Here is a 24,138-nt window from a genome sequence, read left to right as displayed (position 1 = left end):
CTACAACATTACTACGCTACCCTGTACTTTACCCATATTATTAATATGCACTGAACAGATATTGGGTATACTTATTTAAGGTGGAATGTCTAGGGCGGCCGCCCCACCTCCAATGCCCGCCTAATGGAAATTTAAACCAATAGTGACAATATTAGGCTCAAATGAGGGGTATTTGGGACTAGAGCATGAATCTGTTACATGCGGGTCAACCTCACCCCGATACCGGACATATTCACCGACCATAGCAATGTATGGCTCAAATGAAAGAAATTTGGGAGTAGGGCAGCAATATGATAACCACATTGGGGCGAAATATCTGAAAGGCCGTACCACCACTTTTTTCCTGACAGTGCCAGTATTAGGTTCAGATAAAATAAGAGAGCAAAAGCAGACGCATCTGATTGCAAAATTTCAAGCCGCTAGCTTCGACGTCTTGGTTTGTCTGTCTCCTTTAACATGAGTCCCGTATTGTCCCGATCGGTTTGGAAGTAGAGTATGCATATTAAAATTTGGGTCCAAAACCACCCCAAAAATACCTCCAAAAATCAAAGTGAACCGATCGGGATAAAATGGGACTCAAGTGAAAGTTTTTCAGGAGTAGAATTCAAATACAGTATAAAAAGAGGATCCAAGTAATTAGGGCGTCGTCCCAAGAGTACCTCCCAAAATAAAAAGTGGACTGATTGAAATCATATGGGACTCCGGTGAAAGGTATTCGAGAGTAGGATTCGAAAATGACTATCGAATATTTACAAATAAAAAGGTGTTAAGTTCGGCCGTGCCGAACTTCGGATACCCACCACAATGGATACATTAATCACCCTATTTTGTTATAGGTTAGGTAACGTTGAAAAGGGGGTGGGGATGTTAATCCGCCCCATGCCACTATGGACATACAACTAAGCCAGTAAACGGCTTGTTGTGCGTTCTAAATTCAAAAAAAAGGAAACTCTTTCATTATAAATCCACTACCATATCTAAAGTAATATCTAATTAGGGGCTGGTCTGGATCATATTTTATTCAAGTCCCGAAAACTCATGTAAAAAAACAGTTTCAGCGAAATCAGGCAATAAATCTGTTTTTTAATAGATTATGACCCTTAACCGGCAGACCGGTCTATATGGCAGCTTTATCTAAATATAGTCCGATCTGAACTATATTTGGGTCTGATGTTGGGAGTCTTAAAGCAACTCACCGATTCAAATTTCATCGGAAGCCGACAGGAAATGCAACTTTTAAAGGCTTCAGAACCTTAACCGGCAGATCTGTCTATATGGCAGTTATATTTAAATATCTTCCGATCTGAACCATATTTGGATCGGATGTCGGGAGACTAAATAAACTCCACTACTTCAAACTTCAGTGACATCGTGTAATTAATGCAGCTTTTATGGGCTTCAGACCTTTAACCGCCAGATCGGTCTATATGGTAGATATATCTAAATATCGTCCGATCTGAACCATATTTGAGTCTGATGTCGGTAGGCTTACAGCAACTCACTGATTCATATTTCAGCATATCATACTATAAGTCATTTATGTCTACATATAGTCCGATATGAGCTATATTTGAGTCTGAAGTCGGGAGGTTTACAAAACCACTATTTCAAATTTCAGCGAAATCGGGTTATACATGCAGCTTTTATGGGTTTCAGACCCTTATCTGGCAGATTCATTGAGCCCAATTGTTGTCGAATTTGGTTGAAATTTTGCAGACGCTGTTCAGCTATGAGTTCCAATAACTGTGTCAAGTACGGTCCAAATAGGTCTATAACCTGATATAGCTCCCATATAAACCGATCCCCTGATTTGACTTCTTGAGCCCCCGGAAACCTCAATTTTCATCCGATTTGGATGAAATTTTGCACATAGTGTTCTGTGCCTAGTACTGTCCAACAATTGTGTCTAGTACTGTCAACAACTGTGCCAAGTACGATCCAAATCGGTCTATAAGGAACCCACCATGGTGGTGGGTTCCCAAGATTCGACCCGGCCGAACTTAGCGGGCCTAAGCCAAATTTTTTTTTTCAGAGAAATTTTCACTGAGAAACTTAAAGAAATTTTAATTTAAAACATTTGTGTTAGAAAAAATTCCATTGAAGTTTTATCTTCAGAGAAATTTTCTTTGAAATTGAAATTTTCTTAAAGAAAATTTTATTAAAATTTTTATCTCACTAGGAATGTTCATTAGTTGTGCCTTTATTGAAAATATCTATGAAATTTATCTTAAGAAATATAATTTCTTTTCCCCTTACTTCGGTCTTATAACCGAAAATTTAAAATGCCCTTCACTTCTATTTGTGGTCAAAAAACTGTCAAAATTAATCAAGAAAGTCGCGTAGAGACGTATTTAACAAAATGAAATCAGGATGTGATTCTCTGCCGATCGGTATGCTTTACACTGTGACTATTTGTATTCAATTCGGTTATTACAAACAAATTCGTTATGTTATAAAATTCTGTACCATAGTAGTCTGAGTCCACAATGCGCCCTCGCACAGAAGTTTCGTTTGATGTGACAGTATTACTAAATTCCTGGAAAACCATTCCGTTTGGTTTGAATAAGAATTGCCATGAATAAAATTTGTCTAATTTTAAGAACATTGATTATTTTTAGTCTGCATACTGTTGTTGGCATCACTAATTATGCCAAAAATTCTGAGATTGTCATTGCATATTGAAAAAAAAAGACTAGAATACGATGGGCTTTCCATCAGATTATGAAGAAAAAAATGGAACGTTTCCTTATCCCCATGTCCTGTACAGACAATGGTCTTTTGATGTTACAAAAATGGAAAAAATTGCAAATTCGCATACACATATTTTTCATGGGATGGATAATGATTTAGAGGATTATGGCGCGGCATCTGAGCTGTAAATTTATATACAAAATGTATGTAAACCCAGAGAAATATATCTACGTATTGATGATGGTGATGATATACCACACACAGAAGTATGCTCTACTTCGAACCTCTTCCGCACACTTCCTTATCCGCTACAATGGAGCATCCATTTTCATGTCAGTTCCCATAGAGGAAGAATAGACTATTTTACATACATATATATATACATTCGCACAAATACAGGCAAACATCCTCCCTCTTGACAACCATTTATGCAGCTTCGAGCAAATCATCACCAACGGTTACCTCAACACAAACAGAAGCCCCAGCATCAGCAACAATTGGGGTTTCAAACGCGGAGGCGTGTGGGGCTCCGAGCGAAGCCTCTGCTATTGGCATAGCTTTACGACATATGGAGAATGTCCTGAATGTTTGCCTTCGTATTTTGTATACAATGGGAATATACCGTGAATAAAATATAAATATTTATATTTGCAAACGACAACAGGAGTATGGCGGAAGTCTACGTGCCCTGTACCTTAAATTTTTGGATTATTCAGAAGCATTTGGTTTAAAGGAGATTTTCGTCTGTTTGGAAAACACTTTAAGTAGTTCTACAATCATACATATTTAATGCGATTTTTCGCAAATTTTCCTAAACCACTTTATGTCTATGATGTGACAAAATCTCTTTATGTGGCCTTCTCGAAAGCAAGGAACAAACATTATGGGCTTTTTCTAGTATGTGTCACGATCTGCGAGATTTGTAGCTCAAATTATTAAAATTTTGGTTATTATTTAAACCATAACACGTGTTGGGGACGTGTCCCATATGCGCCGAAAAAAAACCGTTTTTTTGGTTCATTTTTTTTTTTGCCTAACCAATATGAACATATTTTATCCTCTGGGCTTTAAGGATTTGTATCCCCATCATTTTCAATAGTTTATATCGATTGGTATGACCTTCGTTCAAAAATTCAGAATAGTAAGTTGTAGGAAAATTCGTTGTTAATTGAAGAGAACATAAATTGAGAAATGTAGGAAATATGAAATCCAAGCTTGGTAGACGTGGAAAGAAAAGCATGGATTTCATGAATTGCGGGGTCCTTTTTATCAAGTAAAAGCACATAAGGTATATTCATCACCATGAATATACCTTATGTGGCAAAAATACATTGAGCAATTGCGCGATATTGGAAAATATTTTTATTAATTTTTTTTTTTTCAAATGTTGCAGAATGTGTAGAAAGCCTTGCATTTGAAAAATATTTTCAATAATCGCTCGATTTCTTTAAAATATTTTTCGCCTGCCGCACGTTCTGACATATTCTGAGCCAAGTCCGTCCGCCCGTCTGTCAAAATTAAGATAGCGGAAGAAAAATAGGATAAAAGGAAGAAAAATAGACCCATTGATAAGTATATCGATCTACACAGAATCACGTGCTGATTCGATTTCCTAATGTCCGTCTGCTTGTCCATAATAATTTGTGTGCTTTTTTTCTGATCTTCCTCAAATCCGATATAGGCATATTTTATTGGCACAGAGAGCCTATTAAAATTGGAAAAAATCGTATGAATATTGAATATATCATACTGAAAATATCAATATTTTCTCAAAATCGAGCATCTGCATCGTGCGTTAAAAATAACAAGTAAAAAGGAGTTAAGTTCGGCCGGGCCGAACTTTGGGTATATGTAAACCACCTTTCATCAAAATTGGGTGAAAATTTGATGCCCCATATCAGTTATATCAAAATATGTTCCGATTTGGACCAAATACTAATAAGTACAGTAGCTATATCTAAAAATAAACCGATCTGAACCACGGATGTCGAAAAGCCTAACATAAGTCACTGTGTCAAATTTCAGTGAAATCGGATTATAAATGGGCCTTTTATGGGGCCAAGACTTTAAATCGAGATATCGGTCTACATGGCAGCTATATCCAAATCTGGACCGATTTGGGCCAAGTTGCATAAAAATGTCGAAGAGCCTAACACAAAGCACTGTCCCAAATTTCAGCGACATCGGACAATAAATGCGTCTTTTATGGCCCAAAACCAAAAACCTAGATATCGGTCTATATGGCAGCTATATCCAAATCTAGACCGATTTGGGCCAAGTTGCATAAAAATGTCGAAGAGCCTAACAAAACTCACTGTCCCAAATTTCAGCGACATCGGACAATAAATGCGTCTTTTATGGCCCAAAACCAAAAACCTAGATATCGGTCTATATGGCAGCTATATCCAAATCTGGACTGATCTGTGCGATATCGCAGAAGTATGTCAAGGGGTGTAACTTAACTCATTGTCCAAAATTTCGGCGACATCGAACAATAAATGAGCATTTTATGGGCCCAAAACCTTAAATCAAGAAATCGGTCTATATGGCAGCTATATCCAAATCTGAACCGATCTGTTTGTTTGTTTGTATGTTTATGTGTTCCTTATAGACTCAGAAACGGCTGAACAAATTTCCTTCAAATTTTCATAGATGGTGCATAATGACCCCGTGATGATATCTAAAGGGGGGCGGACCCTCCCCCTTACCCTAATTTTCAGAAACGCCAGATCTCGGAGATGGGTGGTGATATCAGACACGTTTTCTTATCTTAAATACCTTTCGTTTGAGTCCCATATTGTCGTGATTGGTCTAAATATATGTTTGTAGTTTTTAGGGTGGGGTAGCCCCCCTAAGGTACCCCATCCGAAATTTGGATACCAAATTTTCATTTTTAGGGTACTATAAGAGAGCACACAAAATTTCACCGAGATCTGACGTTTCTGAAAATTAGGGTGAGGGGGAAGTTTCGGTGCATAACCTGATATAGCTGCCATATAAACCGATCTGGGACCTTGACTTTGTGAGCCTCTAGAGGGCGCAATTGTCATGCGATTTGGTAAAATATAAGAGGTATATCTAAATCTAAATCGAATTATATAAAATTGAATAGCAATGTATAGAATTGCAATATTAGTTCAAATCGGAGCTATATTCAAAATTCATCCGATTTTTTTCAATTTCAATAGGCTCCAATAAAATATGCCTATGCAGGGTTTGAGGAAGATCAAATAAAAATTACGGCCTGTATTTTGTACACAAATTACATTAGTAAATCAAATCAGCACGTGATTCTGTGTAGATCGATATACTCATCAATGTGTCTATTTTTCTTCCTTCTGGATTTTACAATAAAAAACAAGTAAACCCGTGCTAAGTTCGGCCCAGCCGAATCTTGGGAATCAACAGAAACGTGAAATGTTGAGCCTAAATATCAAGTAGTTCTGTATACATGGTAGTCAATCCTCAATCAAAACCATCGCTCTGCTCCGTACACTTGCCAATAGCCGAACTCCATATATGGGAGTTATATGCCATCATTGGCCTAATGTACGTTGCCTACTTACGAGGTCTGCGATTGAAAGTTCTGGCTTGAGCAATACCAAGTGTGACATAAAGTTCTGGCTTGGGCAATACCAAGTGTGACATTTCCATTCGAAAGTTTGACATTTTCTAGCATTAGCGTGTCTTGCTCAAAAACTAATTCTGTGAAAGTCGTTGTAGCAGAGATCATTGATATCGTGTGTGAACTTATAACGCAATATAATGATATGACGTACTATGAGAAAGAGACATCCTTTGGCATTTCTTTTACCAGCATACATTCGATATTGCTTGAACACATTGTCATAAAAAAGGTTTTTTCCTCGTTGAATTCCAAACAATTTGGCAAGTGTGAAAAATGTATAAGGTCTTCACAGGTGGCGAATCGCGGATTTATGCCAATGGGACCCAAAAACAACAACAATCGGCCTTATGGGTTCTTGAAGATGAGCCCATCCAACGAAAGTTGTGCGTAGAAGAAGTTTTTCGAAGCAAATGTACGCCAGTATCTTCGGCAAAACTGGTCATGTGGCGACTGTTCTGCTTGAGCTACGTAAAAGGTAATTCTAAGTGGTACGCCACAATTTGATGGCCTAAAGTCTTGGGAGAAATTCGAAAAACAGAGAAAACGAATCATTATTCACCATGAAAATTCGAATCTTCAGAAGATGCTATTGGAATGTTCAATAACCATGTTTTGCAGGTGGCTTAGTCGGAGTGGAAAAGATAGAGAATTGGTTTGAGCGCATGCAAAAGTGTATAAATCTTGTTAGAGGATACATTGAAAAACACTAAACACATTTCTGATGATATAAATTTGCATTTTCATTATTAGCCTAGAAACTTATATAACAACACTCGTTTAAAGAAGATCAGAGATAGTGAATTATTTTGTATGCCTTTTCAATAAGCTTAAGAACTTAATGCTTTCTTCCACACTTCAAATACATGTCCAGAACATCAGAGCTCTGGACTGCTCAATATCTACACCGTCGGTATATATGAACGATTTAAATGTGTCAGCGAATCCCTTGCCCGTCTCGACCCAATTACTTCGCCGATACCAAAATTGAAAAGCTTCAATAAGAGTGCATCACGCCAGACGTGCCTATTAAATACCTTGGAGATATGCCGTGCCATGACCTATCTCTTACCAGTATACTTTTCGGTATCTTAGAGGATATATAGGACAATAACCGCACTTATGCAAAATATTTGCGGCAAATGACAGCATGTGTAGGACATGTAGGAAAGATTATGTCATTGCCGGGCTTTTTGGCTAACAGATACAATGCGACACCACTTTGTCGCCAGGATTAGAAGGGGATAACCACCGCTGAAGATCCAAACCTAGGCATTCAGCGTTACAGGCGCCCTTGCTAACCTCTACAGTGATACAGTGACTCCAATAAATAAAATGTATAAAACAGATAAAAGGATGCTAAGTTCGGCCGGGCCGAATTTTCATATACCCTTCATTTGTCAAGTTCTTTGCCCGGTATATGTTTATAGGCAAACAAATGGTAATAGATTAGCATATATATGCCATTGGAGCTATATCAGGTTATAGACCGTTTAGGGCCATACCTAGTTAAGATTTTGGAAACCATAGTACAATAGAAGTCATTGTGCAAAGTTGGTGATCAATGACCAAGTCATTGTGCGTAATGATAGCAAAATCGGATAAGAATTGTTCCTTCTAGGAGATTAATAAGTATTATCGGTTTATATGGGAACTATACCTGTTTTTAGGTTATGTACATATTTAAGAAGTCATGAAAAACTTCATAAACAATATTTCAGCCAAATCGGAAAAGAATTGCGCTCTTAAGAGGCTAAAGAAGTCTAATCGGGTGACTTCAGGCACTTCTAGAGCCTTTGCAAGCGCATTTATTGACATATCTCCCCAAAATAGGATCATGGGCGTTATATATATATATATATAGATATATATATATATATATATATATATATATATATTTTTTTTTTTTTTTTCAGAAATAATAGAACAGAATTTAAATATTCTAATTAAACTTATGTGTAATTGAGTAAAGGCGTGTTAAGTTCGGCCGTGCCAAATCTTACACAAAATAAATTTAGTTGATGGGCATAATATGATTCTACTTACGAAACTTCGTCAAACCAGCAAAAATTAAAGCTTCTAGGAACTGAACAACGATGATAGAGAGACCGGTTTACATGGGAACTATATTAGGTTATAGACCGATTTGGATCGTACTTGGTACAGTTGTTGGCAGTCGTAACAGAATACGGCATGCAATTTCAGCCAAATCGGACAAAAATTGCTGCTTGTATAGGCTCAGGAAGTCAAATCGGGAGATCGTTTTGTATGGGACCTACATCAGTTTATAGATCAATTTGAACCGTACTTGGCACAGTTGCGGCTTCCAGGGGCTCAAGAAGTCAAATCGGGTGATCGGTTTATATGAGAGCTATATCTTCATCTAAACCGATATGGCCCATTTGAAATCCCCAACGACCTACATCAGTATTAAGTATCTGCGATCAAGCCACTAGCGTTCGACTGCTATCGTGTTTTCGACAAACGGACGCTCGGACACAGCTAGATCGACTCAGGACATCGAAACGATCAAGATGTATATACTTTATGGGGTCTTAGACGAATATTTAGAGGTGGAATGACTTAATTAGTATAACCCCATTCTATGGCGGTGGTTATAAAGATAATAATAGTATTGAATTGAATTTGATTTTTTTAGATTTAAAAAAAGAGATGTTCTCTGCATTAATGTTGTTAGAGACGTTTTAAATGTTGCTGTGTTGGCGATGATCTGTATGTCGTTGAGTAGCTATTGTAGTTCCACGGACGAATTGTGCGACTATATTAGGAAGACTCTCGGATAATTGGTCCCTGTGCTTTATTGGAATAATACTTTTTCCGCGGCTTGATCGTGATAAATGCAGTCTTTGATAGAGGTGAACAGATTCTTTTCCAAAACTATTTTATGGAAAAACTAGAGTAATCTGCAGGTGATATATTTATCGTATGGCATGTTGTATATCTGGTCGAAACGCTAACACAGACATATCTAGTAATGTTATTATACCCTCCACCATAGGACTAATTTCTCTTACACTCTTGAACAGGAATTACTTTAGCAAGCTTTCAGATACTGGGGAAAGTACTTGTAGTGATAATAGAATCAAACACACGAGTTATTGGTTTCATTGCATAAGGTGCAATAAGTCTTAAGAATTTGGGATTAATTTCATCGCATACAACTGCATTCGATTTTAATCATGTATTGAAAATTTAATTCACGATCGAAATAATTAGTATTGAACTAGTATCCCCTCAATTATTGGTATGTTTAAGATCGTTTCGTTTAAGTTATTTACATTTATTTCACTCTAAGTTGTAAATGATTTAGAAATACTACATATATGAAGAATTTCATTCAAACTTTGGTTGGTACATTTTTGCTGTAGTAGTTAAGTTTGATTAATTTGCGGCATAACAGTTTTTTGACAATCTTGATAAGACTTGTCGAGCGATGGGATTTTATATCATTTCCAGAGATTATAGGCGTTTTCTCTAATTCCGATAAGTATTTTGATTCTATGAATAAACCAAGGTTTGGCTTGGTTTAGTTGTATAAGAGTATCCGTAAATATTTTGGTAAGAGTATCCGTAAATGGTTTGGTTTTTTCATCAGCACTCGAACTGGAATATAATTCATCCCATATTACATTGTTCCAAAACTAAATGATTAATTTATTTAAAATCCCGATACGAATAACATTCAGCTTGATTTGATTTTGTAGCATCATATATAAGAAATATTATATCGTGTTTCGAGAAACCCGAGCCGGTTAATATGTCAATATGTCCTTATTGGTAGTGAAAATTATATCAATCAACGTATTTATTGGGGCAAAAAAAAATGGCTGGAAGAATTTGCTAATATTAGTTTCATTGCTTCTATTAGGTGCGTTTCAGTAAACACACTGCTGTTAAAGTCGCCAGTTAAGATAATCTCATCGTACATAACGGATATTGTTTGTAGTTTTGCTATCAATGATTCTATAGCTATATAGATTTTTGGTCTATATACACAGCCCAGTAAAATTCTGTTACTTTCTAATGTTAGCTCCAAGACATGTGCTCTCCATATTCCGTAAAACAAACCAGCTGGTATGTAAGAACTTTGCCACGTGTAATGAATTTCTTCCAAAAAATTAATTAAAATGCATTTTTTCTGAAAGCAAAATTTCAGCGTAACGACAAAACTTCAGCCACGGCCCGACCCTCCTCCATATTATTGTTTAAGGACAACATTTCAGGAAAGATTCCTCAAAGACAACATTTTAATTTAGTTTTTTATTCAGACAAATTTTTTTGCAAAAGAATAAATTTCAGTTTTGGACGTACCTCGAAACCATTTTTTAGAGCTAAAATTTTAGTAAAATTTTTTTGTGCCTGTTAAATGCATTTTGCAAAACTACATGTTACCTAAACTTTTTTAAAGTCTTTGTATTTTGCTTTTCTACTCTAAAGAGAAACAATACTATAACCGACCTAATCTGGACGCAATTACGATGATAATAAATACTTTAAAACAAAACAAGAAGTCAAGACCCAAGATCGGTTTATATGGCAGCTATATCAGGTTATGAACCGATTTCAACCATACTTGGCACTGTTGTTGGATATCATAACAAAACACGTCGTGCAAAATTTCATTCTGATCGGATAAGAATTGCGCACGCTAGAGGCTCAAGAATTCAAGACCCCAGATCGGTTTATATGGCAGCTATATCAGGTTATGGACCGATTTGAACCATACTTGGCACAGTTGTTGGAAGTGATATCAAAACACTGCGTACAAATCGGATGAGAATTGCGCCCTCTAGATGCTCAAAAATCAAGACATAAGATCGCTTTATATGGCAGCTATATCAACAAATTTACCGATTTGGCCCATTTAATTACATTTGGATGTAATTTGCACGTGGTGTTTTGTTATCACTTTCAATATTTGTGCAAAGTATGGCGGAAATCGGTCCATAACCAGGTATAGGAGCCATTAAAACCGATCTTGGATCTTAACTTATTGAGCCGCTAGAGGGCGCGCTTCTCATCCGATTTGGCTAAAACTTTACAAATTTTGTACAACGGCTTCTCCCATGGCCTTCAACATACGTGTGCAATATGGTCTGAATCGATCTATAGCTTGATACAGCTCCCATATAAACCGATCTACCGATTTTGCTTCTTGAGCCCCGAATCGGATTACAATTTGATATAGCTCCTTCTCCTCCGTCCATATTCATTATTCTTTGTTTGCCTTAAAAGAGATAATGCGCAAAGAACTGGGCAGATGCGATCCATAATGGAGGGTATATAAGATTCGGCCCGGCCGAACTTAGCACGCTTTTACTTGTTTTTTTTTTTTTTTCTTCTTGGAATTCCATAATTCACAACACAGTATTTAAGACAATTGATACGGAGCTCATAGTGATTAAGGTTCAAAATGTTTTAGTCAATATCAAGCAACATCCATTCTTGTAAATTTCTACAATAAGTTCTGTTGGCTTTGAGAGTAGATTTAGGCATAGTGAGTTTTTTTTTTAGAAATGTTCAAAATTTTCTTTTTGAATTTTCGAAAAATTTACTAATAATTGAAAATTTCATTAATAAAAAAAAAATAAATATTGTACACTATTGTAACATAAAAATGAAAATAAAAGGTCATTTTTCATCTAATGATTTCGAAACAATAAAATCAAATTGCAGTATTTGTCCCGGCGAAAAGTTTTTCATTGTATGAACTTAATTGAAAATAGATTTTACGCCCAATTAACATAACAGAAATATTGGTAATTAAATTTTGGGATTCTTTGCGATGCTACATTGTTAATAATAACCATTATTGTTATGGAAGTTGCAAATGTTACGGGTTTCAGCAATTTAATTTAATTTTATTTTGTTTTTTCGTTGTGTTTTGCATACAAATTATTGGCTCCAAGGCTATGCAAAAATGAGATTGGAAGTCATGAAATGAATGATAATAAGATTGCCACAATATAACAGTTTTTGGTTCTATTTAAAATAAATAGAAGCGTTTTGTATTCAAACAAAGTAAATTTCAAAACTATTCTAACAAAAAGAAAACAAAAAATAGAATTGTATTTCCTTTTGCCTTGTGACTGTTTCGTAAAAGTCTCCCAATTTCATTGTTTAAAGGTAGAACATATTGCTTATCTCAGCAGTTGTTGAAAACCTTGAGCCCTTGCTACATATCTAAAACTAATCCGATCTCAATGATATTTGAACACATATAGAGATATTGAAAATGTAGGATTAAAATCATGGGTATTGCAGTCATAGACTTTCGTATGGTATCAATGGTAAAAATGGAAGATACATCTTAAAACGGTTTCATTTAATTTATTTTGCACTTATTTTGTAGTATGCTCATATCGATCAAACATTAAATCTTCGAGTTTAAGGTATTGAGTCTTGAACTACTTATTCAGAATCTTCAAATAAATGGAATCGAGTTGGCTAACTATCAATATTCGCCTCATTCGATAATTTTTTCTTAACTATCGATATTCCCGAAAAGTTTGTTAAATCTATAAATAAAGGGTGATTTTTTTGAGGTTAGGATTTTCATGCATTAGTATTTGACAGATCACATGGGATTTCAGACATGGTGTCAAAGAGAAAGATGCTCAGTATGCTTTGACATTTCATCATGAATAGACTTACTAACGAGCAACGCTTGCAAATCATTGAATTTTATTACCAAAATCAGTGTTCGGTTCGAAATGTGTTCAAATTTTGACAAATTTTGTTCAGCGATGAGGCTCATTTCTGGTTGAATGGCTACGTAAATAAGCAAAATTGCCGCATTTGGAGTGAAGAGCAACCAGAAGCCGTTCAAGAACTGCCCATGCATCCCGAAAAATGCACTGTTTGGTGTGGTTTGTACGCTGGTGGAATCATTGGACCGTATTTTTTCAAAGATGCTGTTGGACGCAACGTTACGGTGAATGAACACATTTCGAACCGAACACTGATTTTGGTAATAAAATTCAATGATTTGCAAGCGTTGCTCGTTAGTAAGTCTATTCATGACGAAATGTCAAAGCATACTGAGCATCTTTCTCTTTGACACCATGTCTGAAATCCCACGTGATCTGTCAAATACTAATGCATGAAAATCCTAACCTCAAAAAAATCACCCTTTATAACAAGTAACAGAGTGCTAAGTTCGGCCGGGCCGAATCTTATATACCCTCCACAATGAATCGCATTTGTCTAGTTCTATGCACGGCATCTCTTTTAGGCAAACAAAGAATATTGAATAAGAACTGTTATGCTATTGGAGCTATATCAAGTTATAGTCCGATTCGGACCATAAATGAATGCTGGACATTGTAGAAGTCATTGTGTAATGTTTCAGTTCGTTTGGATAAGAATTGCATCTTGTCGGGGCTCAAGAAGCAAAATCGGGAGATATGGGAGCTGTATCAAGCTATATAAAATTTCTGCCAAATCGGATGACAATTGCGCCCCCTAGAGGCTCAAGAAGTCGAGATCCCAGATCGTATACTAAGCACAGTCATTGGAAGTCATAACAAAACACCTCATGCAAAATTTTAGCCAAATCGGATGAGAATTGCGCGCTTTATTGGCTCAAGAAGTCAAGATCTAAGATTGGTTTATACGACAGCTATACCAGAATATGAACCGATTTGAATTATACTAAGTACAGTCTTTGAAAGTGATTCCGAAACAATACGTGCAAAATTTCACTCAAATCGGTCGAAAATTGCGCCCTCTAGAGGCTCAAGAAGTCAAGACCCAAGATCGGTCTATATGGCAGCTATATCAAAACATGAACCGATTTGGCCCATTTACAATCCCAACCGACCTACACTAATAAAAAGTATTTGTGCTAAATTTTAAGCGGCTAGCTTTACTCCTTCGAAATTTAGCGTGCTTTCGACAGACAGACGGACGGACATGGCTAGGTCCACTTAAAATGACATGACGATCAAGAATATAAAGGGTGATTTTTTTGAGGTTAGGATTTTCATGCATTAGTATTTGACAGATCACGTGGGATTTCAGACATGGTGTCAAAGAGAAAGATGCTCAGTATGCTTTGACATTTCATCATGAATAGACTTACTAACGAGCAACGCTTGCAAATCATTGAATTATATTACCAAAATCAGTGTTCGGTTCGAAATGTGTTCATTCACCGTAACGTTGCGTCCAACAGCATCTTTGAAAAAATACGGTCCAATGATTCCACCAGCGTACAAACCACACCAAACAGTGCATTTTTCGGGATGCATGGGCAGTTCTTGAACGGCTTCTGGTTGCTCTTCACTCCAAATGCGGCAATTTTGCTTATTTACGTAGCCATTCAACCAGAAATGAGCCTCATCGCTGAACAAAATTTGTCAAAATTTGAACACATTTCGAACCGAACACTGATTTTGGTAATAAAATTCAATGATTTCCAAGCGTTGCTCGTTAGTAAGTCTATTCATGATGAAATGTCAAAGCATACTGAGCATCTTTCTCTTTGACACCATGTCTGAAATCCCACGTGATCTGTCAAATACTAATGCATGAAAATCCTAACCTCAAAAAAATCACCCTTTATATACATCTCAGATGCCTATCTTGAGGTTTTATAAACAGAATGACGGAATAAGTATACCCCCACCCTATGGTGGAGGGTATAAAAATGAATTTGTGTTTGTTTGTTTGTGGGCTTGTAAATTAGTTTGTTCCGTATAGACTCAAAAACGGCTAAACCAATTTCTTTGCAATTTTCGCAGATTGACAGGAGTGGTCCGGAAGTAGCAATAGGCTACATGATTTTTATACCTTCCAACGTAGGATGGGGATATACTAATTTCGTCATTCTGTTTGTAACTTCTCGAAATAGTCGTCTGAGACCCCATAATAAAATGACATTTTATGTCGATCTAGCCATGTCCGTCTGTCTGTCGAAAGCACACTAACTTTCGAAAGAGTAAAGCTAGCCGCTTGAAATTTTGCACAAATATTTTTATTAATTAAGGTCGGTTGAGATTGTGAATGGGGCATATAGGTCCATGTTTTGATATAGCTGCCCTATAAACCGATCTTGGGTCTTGACTTCTTGAGCCACTAGAGTGCTCAATTCTTCTCCGATTGGAAGGAAATTTTGCACGACGTGTTTTGTTATGACTTCCAACAACTGTGCCAAGTATGGTTTAAATCGGTCAATAACCTGATGTAGCTGCCATATAAACCGATCTAGAATCTTGATTTCTTGAGCCACTAGCGCAATTCTTATCCGATTTGATTGAAATTTTGCACGAAGTATTTTGTTATGATATCCTAAAACTGTGCCAAGTATCGCTTAAATCGGTTCATAACCTGATATAACTGTCATATAAACCGATCTAGGGACTTGACTTCTTGAGCTTCTGGTGGGCGCAATTCCTATCTGATTTAAATGAAATTTAGCATGACGTATTTTGTTCTTACTTTCAACAACTGTGCCAAGTAAGGTTCAAATCGGTTCATAACCTGATATAGCTGCCATATAAACCGATCTAGGATCTTGACTTCTTGAGCCTCTAGAGGTCGCAATTATTATCCGATCCGATCGGCTGAACTTAGAACGCTTTTACTTGTTTGATATAGCAAAGGAGGCGGACCCACCCCCTTACCCCAAAAGCACCACCCAAATATAAAAGTCTGCTGATTGGGACAATATGGGACTTAAATGAATGGTATTAAAGAGTAGAACAAACGAATTCCATATTAAAAATTGAGTCCCCCGCACCGACTCCAAAACCACTACAAATAAGTTTATTGGACGATAATGACAATCAGGAAGGAGGTATAGGCTAAGTAATTTGTTGATGTTAGAAGGGGGCTGCCCCTCGCCCGTTACCACAAAAATGCCATCCAAAATCAAATGTGCACCGATAGGGAAAATATGGGTATCAAATGAAAGATATTGGAATAGAATGTGGTAATAGAATACGAATGTGGTATAAAATCTTAGGTTCAAGTATCCAAGAGGTGGCCCAAACCCAAAAACTGCTCCAAATAAATATATTAGACGTATCTTTTAATATAGGACTCAAAGATATTCGGGAGAAGTCTACGAATATTACAGAAAAAACTAGGCCAAAGTAATTGATCATCACCCCATCCCCGATAAACTCCCCAAATGGGAATACTACTCAATCATAGCTTGATAAAACTCAAATGATAGGCATTTGAGAGCAGATTAAGAATATATCATTAAACTTTGTGTCCAAGAACCTAGGTGGTGTTTTTCCTAAAATCGCCTCCAATAGGTTATTTGACCTATCAAAACAATGGGGAATTAATTGATAGATTTTTTTGAGTTGAGTGCGTCATTCAAATTTGTGCTCAAGTGGCAGTGTGGCGCACAACCTCATATAGACGCCCTTCACCAAACATGACAAAATGAGGTTAAATTAAAGGTATAACGTTGTGAACTGCGAATTGGACCACCTCACCCCAAAACAGTCGATCAATTATAATGGCCTAACGGGACACTGTGTGATTTAGTTAATGTGTGGGAATACAAATAAATGTAGGCCGCCATATCCCCGAAATTATAACGTTCAGTGTGATAGCAGGATAGCTAATCGATAGACAAGACCAAACTACGTGTTGCTGGACAACACTTTTTTGTTCAAAAGTTTTATATGGTTTAATAGTAAGAACTATCGATTTCGCCGAAATTTGGGACAGTGAGTTGCGATAGGCTCATATAGACCGATCTCTCGATTTAAAATTTTGGCCCTATAAAAATCATATTTATAATCCGATTTCGCTGAAATTTGACACAATAATTAATGTTAGGCTTCGCAGCATCCGTGTCGTATATGGTTCAGATCGGTCTATTTTTGGATATGGCTACCAAAAAGACCAGTATTTTGGTCTACAAAATATCCGTGTCGAATTGGAAAAATTTGGGGCATAAATTATGCATTTTTCAACGGATTATGATGAAAGGTGGTTTAGATATATACCCGAAGTGGTGGATATCTAAAGTTCGGCCCGGCAGAACTTAATACCTTTTTACTTGTTTTTAATTATGATATTCGGCTTTTATTATTTTTTTTTTTTTTTTTTTTTTTGAATATTTGAATTCTTGGAATAATAATATTCGGTGATATACATACATACATGTAACTAAATCGTTATTATTTAAGTTGAAATGTTCAAGTTTATTTACATCCTTATAATTCTCGGCATTGATTAGATTTCTTTGAAATCTGAATAAATGTTTGAATCGATTTCGCATTTACTCAAATGTCATAACATTGAAGTTGAGTATGCACGACTATGCCTTAATAAAATCATTAAGGGCAATTGCTTGCCCGTCCGACAAAAACACCACAAATAGGATGGGACGACCGAAAGAGAATAACATCTGTCATTCCTTTACCCGTAAATAGGCGTACATATGTTCCCGAGAATCCACATTTTGTTATTGCTGTTACAAATTGTCAAAGGTTTCCTTGTGAGCGGCATATCTGTAACCTAACTGAATTTATAGGCGTTGCATTCTGTTCAATGGATACATATGTATCTCCGCAAACATGACTTAGCACTTTTTGTTATGATTTTTTTCTTCATTTTGCTTTCTGAATCCCAAAAGCAAATTATCTTAAACGGAGTTCATATATTATTGTAGCCATAGGCAAACACACACACATACACACACACGAGCCAAAGGAAGTCGAAGCAAGTAAATTGCACAATTTATGTGACAGCAGTAATCAGTGTCGATATTTATATTTTTTGGGGTGACGACCACGATTTTTGGCTGTGAATGTAAGTTAACTGAGCGAGCAGTTTGTGTGGGATCTCTAGTGAGAAGAATAACGCAAAACAAAAACAAACAAACAATAACAGCGACAAAAACAACATCAAAGCAGCGCCATAAATTTATGGATTTCGTTTGTTGTCAAATTAGAGGGAATATTTTACGGTTTACTAACTAAGATTTCAAATGGTGACATTTAAAGCGGCTTAAGTTCTTACTACCAACACACAAATATTCTTAGTCTCAGAATGTGCGCACTTGCACACACACACGCATACGCATAACCACACAAACACATTGAAAAGTGTATGTTAGTTACACAGTAATAATCGAGTCGAATGTTGTTGCTCTCCCAGTGGAGATACGAGTTGGCAAATGCATAGCCATATATACATACAGACTAACGCAAGACGAAAACACAGTCTCACAGACAAACCAACACACCAGCAGTCGGCAGATATGGCAACATTTAAAATATTGTTACAAATAATAAATTGATATTTATGTTTACAAGGGATTACTTAAATTACCAAAAATTATCCAAAATGGCAGTTTATTGTTTCTTTTTGTTGTCTCTGGCTGTTTTGTCGTTGTTGTCGTCCTCGTCGTCGTAGTTGTTGTCATTGTCTTCGTCGACTTCTTCCAATTGGGCAGATACTGATGCCGTCATTTAGGCCCTTTCTATTCCATGAGTTGCTACTATTGTTATTGTTGTTGTTGCTGTCTTTGTTGCCATTGTCGACTTTGTTGTAATCGATCTATTTCTATGTTAATGTAATTGCCATTATATATTATATATTATGGACCCATACAACCATATACAGTTGCGGCTGCAAACCCACATATGGGTGTACACATATACATCTGGGGAAGTGTACACACATATGTGTAGATGTCCATACATGGATTTGCTTGGGTAGACCAAGTAGGACATAAATGGTCTAGTAAACATCTTATATAAGACCTACCAGGCTTATCCGATTCTCACATACACACACGCACAGACACAACTACTATATGTATATGTATATTAAATATGGCAGATTTGAAGTGTTAAGTGTTTAGGAGTTCATAAGATACTCAAGGCCAGTTTTGCATGTATTGATATATATATACGTGATTATATACTCATATCAGTATGTATCTACAATAGAGTGGCTTAAAATAATTTGAAAAAGCAATACGTTTTTAGCTTTATATGCAAGGTATAAATAATATGTTGGCAATTCCATGAAAATTGACCCGCTTACACAATAAATTAAAATTGCAAATTTCTAAATATAATTATTTGTATTGGTAGGCTCAGAAGTGCAAGGATTTTTAAGCTTATGTCTATATAGATGAGTTGCAAAAAATATACATCAGATTAAAGAGTATTTTTTGAGGTTCCATGTCAGATATTATTGGCCGATGTTACCATAAGAAATTTTATGGCAATCAAAAGATTGGTGAAAGGCGCTCAAATTTCACTGATTGTAACGGCAACGCCCGTTACGATAGTTTTGATAGCCGTCACACTTTCTATACTGTCAAAACCTATGACATTATTGAATGGATAGTTACAAAGAATAAAATTGCAACAAGATCATAAAAAGTGAAGCTTTCCAAATATATTTGGAAAAATGTCTAAACACGAAAAATCAAAAACAAGTATAAAGGCGTTAAGTTCGGCCGGGACGAACTTTGGATACCCACCACCTCGGATATATATACAAACCACCTTTCGTCAAAATCCGGTGCAAAACTCAAACCTTATGCCCCATAGCAGCTATATCAATATATGTTCCGATTTGGACCAAATACTAATAAGTAAAAGTCATTGTTCAATTGTATATAACAAAATATTGGTCTTTTTAGTAGCTTTATCTAAAAATAAACCGATCTGAACTATATACGACACGGATGTCGAAGAGCATAACATAAGTCAGTGTGTCAAATTTCAGTGCAATCGGATTAAAAAGGCGCCTTTTATGGGGCTGAGACTTTAAATCGAGAGATCGGTCTATATGGCAACTAATGCAAATCTTGATCGATCTAAATAGACCAAATTGCAGAAATTGCAGACTTCTTGAGCCGCTAGAGAGCACAATTCTTATCCGATTTAGCCGAAATTTTGCATAAGGTGTTTTGTTATAACTTCCAACAACTGTGCTAAGTATGGTTCAAATCGGCCCATAACATGATGTAGCTGCCATATAAATCGGTCTGGGGACTTGACTTCTTCAAATCGGCCCATAACTTGATACAGCTGCCATATAAACCGGTCTGGGGTCTTGACTTCTTCAGCCACTAGAGGACGCAATTATTATCCGATTTGGCTGAAATATTGCATGACGTGTTTTGTTATGACTTTCAACAATTGTGCCAAGAATAGTTCAAATCGGTCCATAACCTGATATAGCTGCCATATAAACCAATCTGGGGTCTTGACTTCTTGAGCCACAAGAGGGCTCAATGATTTTCCGATTTAGCTGAAAATTTTGTACAACGACTTCTCTTATGACCTTTAACATTCGTGCCATAAATGGCATGGATCGCTTTATTGCCTAATGCAGCTCCCCTATAAACCGATCTCCCTATTTTATTTCTTCAGTGCGCAATTCTTACTAGATTTGGCTGAAATTTTACACAATGTGCCAAGAATAGTTCAAATCGGTCCATAACCTGATATAGCTGCCATATAAACCAATCTGGGGTCTTGACTTCTTGAGCCACAAGAGGGCTCAATGATTTTCCGATTTAGCTGAAAATTTTGTACAACGACTTCTCTTATGACCTTTAACATTCGTGCCATAAATGGCATGGATCGCTTTATTGCCTAATGCAGCTCCCCTATAAACCGATCTCCCTATTTTATTTCTTCAGTGCGCAATTCTTACTAGATTTGGCTGAAATTTTACACAATGACTTCTACTATGGTCTCCAATATTCCGTTCAATTATGGCCCGAAATGAACCATAACTTGATATTGTTCCAATAACATAGCAATTCTTCTCTTTATCCTTTGTTGGCCTAACAAGAGAGCTCGACAAATGCGATCCATGGTATATAAAATATAAAATTCGGCCAGGCCGAACTTAGCATGCTTTTACATGTTTTTTTTTTCTTTTTTTTTTTTTTTGGTTAGTAACCTTACTTTTCATCATTTTAATAATTGAAAATACAGAAATTCTTCTTTGATTACCTTTTTGCCAGAATTATTTAAAACAGGTTGGCCTTTCCCTTCAATTGGCACATGGAAAGATGTTTACGTGACAAGACAATTGAATCAGCATTTAATTTTTAGTATTCATCAAAGTTCAAACGAAATACTCGTAAGTGATTAGTATCCATTCGAGTAAATTAGTGAATTTGGAAATTTGTCATCAAAATACATCACGTGTAAAACTTGAAGACATACCGGTCTAACGTAGGAGTTCGAACATTATTTCTTAATTCAACTTAATTTAATTAAGTGCCTACTAACAAATAAACGCCTACACCTGATTGTATGAGAGATATTGAACTAAGTAATGTACCTAAGCCTAAATACAGAAAAAACACAAAACTAAAGCTATGCTAGAGAAAATAACAATAAAAGTTCCGTAAGTACACTTAAGTACATTGTAATACGCACTATCTGCCTGTTTCGTTTTGTTTGTATATGTATAGGTAACAACAGAAAGTCTGCAGGAAATAGGATAGCAGTAAGTTTTTGCCACACCAGCAAACATTTCCTGCTGTTTTAAGATAGTAAAAAAATAAAAAAACATTAATATGTCATATTTATATAAAACAAGTAAAAAGGCGTTAAATTCGGCCCGGCCGGATACCCACCACCTCCCGTATATATACCTTTCATCATAATCCGGTAAAAAAACCATAATTTATGCTCCCAAATTTTTAAAGAACAAAACATTGTTCTTTTTGGTAGCCATATATATACCGATCTGAATCATATACGACACGGACGTCGAAAAGCATAACATAAGTCACTGTGTCAAATTTCAGCGAAATCGGATTATAAATGGGCCTTTTATGCCTATATGGCAGCTATATCCAAATCTGAACCGATCTGGGCCAAGTTTCAGAAAGTTGTCGAAGAGCCTACCGCAACTCACTGTCCCAAATTTCGACGAAATCGTATAATAAATGCGCCTTTTATGGGCCCAAAACCTTATATCGGGAGATCGGTCTATATGGCAGCTATATTCAAATCTGGACCGATCTGAACCAAATCAAAGAGGAATGTTGGAGGGCCAAACACAACTCACTGCCCCAAATTTCGGCGATATCGGACAATAAATGCACCTTCTATGGGCCCAAAACCTCAAACCGGGAGATTGGTCTATATGACAGCTTTATCCAAATCTGGATCGATCTGGGCCAAGTTGAAGAATGATATCGGGTGGCCAAGCACAACACACTGTCCCCAATTTGAGCAAAATGGGATGATAAATGTTGCTTTTATGAGCCTAAGACCCTTAATCGGCGGATCGGTCTATATGGGGGCTATATCAAGATATGGTGATATAGCTCATCTTCGATCTAAACCTGCTCAGTGACAAAAAAGAATCTGTGCAAAGTTTCAGCTCAATATCTCTATACTTAAAGACTGTAGCATGACAGACAGAAGGACGGACATGGCTAGATTGTCTTAAATTTTTATGCTGATCAAGAATATACATACTATAAAAAATCGTGCTAAGTTCGACCATGCCGAATCTTAGGAACCCGTCACCATGAATCCTACACACCAAACTTCTGTCAAGCCATCAACAATTAAAGCTTCAGGGAACCGAATAAAGATAAACGAGAGATTGCTTTATATGGGAGCTATATCAGGTTATAAACCGATTTGGTCCGTACTAGGCAAACTTTGTTGGAAGTTATTCCAGAACACTACATGCAAAATTTCAGCCAAATCGGAAAAAAAATTGTGGCTTGAAAGTGGTCAAGAAATCAAATCGGGTGATCGGTTTATATGGGAGCTATAATAAGTTATCGACCAATTTGAACCGTACTTGGCACAGTTGTTGGAAGTCGTAACAAAAACCTTTGTTCAAAATTTTTAGAGAAATCGCACAAAAATTGCAGATTCCATTGGCTTAAGAAGTCAAATCGGGAGATCGGTTTATAAGGGAGCTATTGGGTTGCCCCAATAGCTCCCTTATTTTAGGGGATTTTTTAAAAGAAAGTAAATGCATTTTTAATAAAACTTAGAATGATTTTTTAAAAGAAAGTAAATGCATTTTTAATAAAACTTAAAATGAACTTTAATCAAATATACTTTTTTAACACTTTTTTTCTAAAGCAAGCTAAAAGTAACAGCTGATAACTGACAGAAGAAAGAATGCAATTACAGAGTCACAAGCTGTGAAAAAATTTGTCAACGCCGACTATATGAAAAATTACGCAATTACTTTTTGGGCAACCCAATATATCAACTTATAAACCGATTTGAACCGTACTTGGAACAGTTGTTAAAAGTCTAATCGGAAAACTCTCTGCAAAATTGTAGGCAAATCAGTCAAAAATTTCGGCTTCCAGGGGCTCAGGAAGTAAAATCGGGTGATCAGTTTATATCGAAGCTATATCAGGTTATAGACCGATTTATACCGTACTTGGCACAATTTTTGGAAGTTTTAACAAAAAACCGTCTGCAAAATGTTGCTAAATAGGACAAAAATTGCGACTTCCAGGGGCTTAAGAAGTCAAACCCCGAGATCGGTTTGTATGGGAGCTAAATCCAAATCTGAACCGATATGGCCCATTTGCAATATCCAATCACCTTAATCAATATTAAATTACTGTTAAAAATTTCAAGTCGCTAGTTTCACGCATTGGACCGCTATAGTGATTTCGACATTCGAGACGATCAAGAATAAATATACTTCATGGGGTCCTAGATCAATATTTCGAGGTGTTACAAACGGAATGACTGGATTAGATGGTGGTGGGTATGAAAATTATCACCATAAATTGGAAATTTTTTTTTATTATACAAAGCAAACGCCTCAATTGTTGTTATACCCTCCACCATAGGATGGAG

At 36.4% G+C, this 24,138-nt stretch overlaps 1 protein-coding gene across 3 annotated transcripts in view; it reads left to right on the top strand.

Moving 5' to 3' along the window:
- The window catches only part of LOC106082814 (protein eva-1), a 421,699-nt gene that overhangs the window by 30,749 nt on the left and 366,812 nt on the right, over positions 1-24,138 (top strand). The gene's annotated exons all lie outside the window — the stretch shown is intronic.

Source organism: Stomoxys calcitrans, chromosome 2 (assembly GCF_963082655.1).
Source record: "Stomoxys calcitrans chromosome 2, idStoCalc2.1, whole genome shotgun sequence".
Classification (NCBI taxonomy): Eukaryota; Metazoa; Arthropoda; class Insecta; order Diptera; family Muscidae; genus Stomoxys; species Stomoxys calcitrans.
The sequence above is the reverse complement of the archived record's forward strand: the minus strand, read 5'-3'. Positions and strand labels throughout refer to the sequence as shown.